The sequence below is a fragment of the Nycticebus coucang genome, chromosome 21, assembly GCF_027406575.1.
Source record: "Nycticebus coucang isolate mNycCou1 chromosome 21, mNycCou1.pri, whole genome shotgun sequence".
NCBI classification, from domain to species: Eukaryota; Metazoa; Chordata; class Mammalia; order Primates; family Lorisidae; genus Nycticebus; species Nycticebus coucang.
In genome coordinates this window covers 2,596,803-2,602,464 of record NC_069800.1, presented here as the reverse complement: position 1 = coordinate 2,602,464, position 5,662 = coordinate 2,596,803, and the positions used below count along the sequence as shown (strand labels likewise).

General features: G+C 39.9%; 1 pseudogene; it reads right to left on the bottom strand.

Moving 5' to 3' along the window:
• Nucleotides 1-248: 248 nt before the first annotated feature.
• LOC128574180 (casein kinase I-like) lies at nt 249-1,601 on the bottom strand (annotated as a pseudogene).
• Between the last annotated feature and the right edge of the window lie 4,061 nt (nt 1,602-5,662).

Genomic DNA, 5,662 nt, shown 5'->3' with positions numbered 1-5,662 from the left:
CATGTTTCACTATCTCAGTTAATATTCCCAATGACAACAGCTACAACTCAGCATACAGCATCACCAAGGCTGCCCGGAGTCAGTTTATACTGAAATTAAGCTCTTTACACCAAGTAAATGGTTGTCCACAATCACTGGCTGGTGTACATATGAAATAAAATTTTCTAGATTTGTAGAGAAACAAATGCTTCTCTAATCATCTGCTCTGCTTCTAATATTCCTCAATTCCTGCTTACAAATCTCTCACTTTAACTCTTGGTTTTGTCAGTTTCCTGGCCTGTGGGAGTTTGGGCCTGCTCTGGGAGAGGTTGCCTGCTGTGGTGCATTTTGCTCTAACATTCTCCAATCAAATATATCAGCGGTTCAGGATCCTGAAAAGAATGTGGAATAGTTGCTTCAGGTACATGAAATCTGGGGCTTCTTCAAAGCACAGTCCACGACACTAGTTTAAATACATGGCAAATTCTGCAGCAAACCCCTTACATAAAACTTCAACAGGATTGGACATCTTTTCACTAATCTTTTCATATTTTTGTTTCTTTGTTGCAGCCTTTTGTCCTTACCATGGCAGGCTGGTTCCATTAAAATACATCAAAACTATCCTAATGATTCCATATAATCTGCCATTCTGCTCAAACATGGAGATGTGCATTGATGCTAGCTAGCATACCCAGCTGTGCCAGGGAGGTTTTATCTTCTCTGTGTGGTATGTGTTGCCTTGCCCTGTTGTCTCTGTACTTTTTTGCCAAACCAAAATCAGTGAGTAATAACTTATTACAGTGATGCCCAACACCCATTAGGAAGTTATCTGGTTTAATGTCTCTGTGTATAAAATTCTTCTAGTGCACGTATTTGAGTCTAAAACAAGTACAGTTTTCTGGTCAGCTGGTCATCTGGTCAGCTAAAACAAGTACAGTTTTCATTGTGAATCTTCTTGAACAGTAATTGAAGAAGTCTTCAAGGCTGGGTCCCAGTACATTATAGTCTTTTTTCCTGACCATACCACTATACTTGAGGGATGCCAACCCCATCATGAAGAATCTTGCAGCGTTTGCTCTCATACAGCAACTGGGGATGCCTGGCCTTCTGAGATTCTAGCTTCACTGCCACTTCCCCACTGTTGGTGATGTTGATCGCCAGATAAATGTCCCGGAAGGACCCTATCTTCCATACCAGTTTATATTTCCCTCCAACAATGAACTCGGCTTTGCTCGCCAGCCTGAAAGAGGAAGAGGATGGTGGGCCCGACACTTCTGAGAGGACTACGGAGGCCTCTGGGGCTCTTCCCTGGGTAAGGCCGCAGAGAAGGGCGGCAGGAAATGGTACACAGAGGCCTTCCGGGCGCTACAAGGCCCAGAATCGGTCAAAGGGAACCTGACGTGACCTGACCGCGACCGCTCAGTGGGCTGCTTTTTGCCAGGCCGCAGTTTTGAGGTGTTCTCGCGGTTATCCGGCTGGTCCACTTGTTTCCAGACGGCCGCAGCTTCCTCGTTGCAGGCTGAAGAAGAGGCACAGTGAACTAAAGCGGTGACATCGCTGCCACCACTGCCCTGGCTTCTGCTGGAAGGACCCAAGTCACTCCGCCATGAAGATGCCGCCATCGTGTTACTCCAGCTCCAGTCACCACATAATGCCCCCCGCTCCTGGAAGCCGCTTCTTCCCCGGTGCACAGCACTCTCCAGCATATACCTCCTATCTTAAGTAAGCGTCTCCTTTTGTGTTCAAAAATAGTGAAACGGGAAATTCCAATAACATTCTGATTTTTACCTGCAGTGACTTTATTTATGATTATAATTAATGTAGCATTTTGTGAGATCCTGCTACGTGAAGGGAACCAATTCAAGAAAGTCTATTTAGTCTGACATGAAGGACAGATGTCCTGTCCCAACATTCCACAGCTAGCCTTGTATGCTACTTCTGCCCAGAAAGCTTTACTAGGTCAAGCTGATCCTGGAATTTCCCTCTTCAGTAGGTTCTTGGTCTCCGTGGTTCAAAGAATGAATCCGAGGACCACATATCAACGGTAAGGCAGGATTTACTTACAGAAAAGAATACAGAAGCGCCAGAGCTCCTGACAGAGAGAAAACCCAAGTTGGGAGAGAAAAGCTCTTCCCTTGGTTGGTCTGTTTCCGGGCTCTTTGTCTAGGGGTATATATATATATTGTCCCATGGGGCCCTCAGTCGTTACATTTAGCATGTCTTGGTAGTTACATTTAGCTTGTCTGGGACATCATGTCTGGGACATGTCTGGGTGGTGTCTAGGACAACGTGTCTGGGACATGTCTGGGTTGTGTCTGGGTCACAAATGAATGGCTATAATCCCTTTCATTCCCAGGCCTAGGAAATGCCCCCACCCCCACCCTCCAACCTGGGGTTCAGCTGCTAGCTGCCACTGCACCAAGGCTAAGGCTAGCTGGTCCGCACCCCCAGCTCCAGGAGCTGGCTGAGATGCCACTTGTCCTGTATCATAGCCATCTAGGTACTGCCGTTAAATCTTTATTTTGCTAGTATGCTTCTTATCATGATTTCCTATAGATATCACATGTTGTATGTTGTATGATGTCCTCACAATCCAGTAGAGTAACCACTTCTAATCATTTCTACAATCCAATAACATTAATATTTTTGATGCCTATATTTTGTCCTAAAGGGTTATGTATATATATTATGTTCAATGAACATATCTGACTTTTTTTTTATTGAGATCAAAAACCAAGTTTGGTGATTGATGTCAAAAAACCAACTTAGATTAATTACCCTCCTAGATAACCTCTTTTTTTTTTTTTTTTTTGTAGAGACAGAGTCTCACTTTATGGCCCTCGGTAGAGTGCCATGGCCTCACACAGCTCACAGCAACCTCCAACTCCTGGGCTTAAGCGATTCTCTTGCCTCAGCCTCCCGAGTAGCCGGGACTATAGGCACCCGCCACAACGCCCGGCTATTTTTTGGTTGCAGTTTGGCTGGGGCCGGGTTTGAACCCGTCACCCTCGGTATATGGGGCCGGCGCCTTCCCGACTGAGCCACAGGCGCCGCCCCTAGATAACCTCTTGATGAATGCTTGTTATTCAAATATAAAAGTAAATATTCATTTGGTCTTTAAGAGTATTATAATAATTAACTTTGATCCCTTTGGACCTTCAGGTTGCTGGATAACCACTTTCTCAAATACTTTCAATAAAGTTTGTCCCATTAACATCAGTAGTGTTAGATAACAAGAGTCGAGAGGTAGTTTTCAGCATGGACACAGTTCTCAGAATTCTTAGTTCTTTATACTTAAGGTGTTGACCCTATGGTGGAGAAATGTCACAAAAAAGACATGCAAGGTAAGATGAAGTTTTATCTTTTCTGAGGTTTTTGACAGACTTTGACTTTTCTGTCCATGAAATGATGGCTGTATTCTAATTCCTTAATAAATGCTATACTTAAATGATTTTTCCTAATCATAACATAGCTTAACTATCCTAAGAATGAGTAAATAATAATAGAAATTAAGGTTCCAAATATTATTTTTAATTGGAGAGGAATCACTGAAGATGATGCTTTATTTATTTTATTTTATTTATTTATTTGTGGTTTTTGTCTGGGGCTGGGCTTGAACCCACCACAGGTGCTGCCCTGAAGATGATGCTTCTTAAGCAAGTGAAGAAAATCAAAATTTAGTTTACAGTTGACTTTTTCGTTTATTAATTAATGTTCTTCATGTAATGCTCTGTCATTTTTCTCTGCTTCTATTGGGTACTGTTAAAACTAGAAACATTAGGAAAATCATTGTCAATGCTGCCAGACATTCCTTCATTCTTAAAAATACTTCTTTTTTTATTCTGTTTTATAAAGCTTATGGAAGATTTAATTATGGAAGTTTTTATACTGAAGACAAACTCTTTAAAATCAGTTATCTACCTTTCCTAAAATCATGTTTGCTGAATTAATTCTCTCATATTTGTTCAAAAGTGTTCAAATTTTGTAAGAGGAATTAACTTATGGCATTACAACAAAAGCACACTCTGTTACATCAGAATAATTTTGAAAATTTTCAGAGGCATTCTCTCTTGTCTCTTCTAGTGTTCTTTGACAAGTAGATCATAAAAACTTGGATGTCGTTTTTTGGCTTAATAGATTGATTCCTTTCCTGTACGCCTCGAGTAAGCTCCCCAAGTTTTACTTTATTTTTTTTCCTTCTTGAGGGGAAATGTGGTTGTCTGGACTAGGTGTAAGTTGACAGTAAAAATTTCTTACTGCAACGGGATTTGTAAATTGATATGATTCTCTGAAACATCACAAATTGTGTGCCTATTTAAGGATATAAGATTTTTAATAGACTAAACAAAAGGCAACTATGGAGTTCTAGGAAAATAACCAAGTAGAACAGAATGAGTTGAATGGTCTACCATCTATATAGGAATGGGAAATCTCATGTCTAAAACACCACATTATTTTAAATTGTGGAAAATCTATTCATAAACAAAATTTTCTGAAAACTGTGTGCAAAACAAAGATCTAAAAGTTATGGGAAAACAAAAGAATTCTGAGCCTTTATTCTGCCACTGTGATCTAGTTGGGTAGATCATACTGAGTGTATGAATATTTGCAAAGAGGTGGCCAACACAGAAAACATTTTATAAGTATTTTGGGCAGTTTTGTGATGAATATTTTGTAAATTAAAGCATCTAGATTCAATTTCCCACTTTCTCTATGCATGCCAACTTTATAGGTGACCTTTTGGACACCCTGTATTTATCAGAAGTGAACACAGAGCTCAAGATTAACAATCAATTAAGAAATGGCCTCATTGAAATTTTAGAACATTATAGGCTATATTTATTTCTAATGTGGACATTATCCATAAACTCTGCAAAGCACACAAATCTATGATAAATACTAATCACATCCCCATTAGAGCATAGCCGCATCTCTTTAACAAAATGTTTGGTGCCTTCACTTGGAATACATATTCACATTTAATGTAATTCAGTAAATAAACTTTCTCCAAAATTGGCAAGACACTAAAGAATATTAGTGTCAAAATGTACATACACATATGTTTCCTTCATGGATATTAGAGTTGTCTGGTGGGAATGTATTTCTATACCTAAAGCTAGTTTAATATTAGGTAGTAAAGAAAAAAAAATGTCTGCAATTATCTGCCTTACAGAACACCAACCCAGGCACACAAAGCCTTTCAGGAAAATTCATTGAATTAATGAATGGATAGATGGACACTATCCTAAAGTACAAAATTTGTTAATGGCATACAGTGAATGGAGCTGTGGATAAATAAAAATAATCATACCCTTCATATCTGATTTATATCAATTTTTAATGTGGATGGGTCTATACCATGAAAAGTCAATAATCTAAGAGACCACCAAGTATCCTCACATGAGTGATCATTCAAAAGGTGGTGGCCTTAACCATGCACATTTTTAAATGTTGTATGATGACGTTTAGCCTATTCATTTTCAGTACACATAAAAATAATGTCATTGGGCCAGGCATGGTGGCTCATGCCTGTAACCCCAGCCCTCTGGGAGGCTGAGGTGGGTGGATAGCTTGAGCTGACAAGTTTGAGACCAGCCTAAGTAAATTTAGTAGAGACAGGGTCTCTACTAAAAATAGAAAAACTGAGGCAGGAGGATCATTTGAGCTCAAGAGTTGGAGGTTG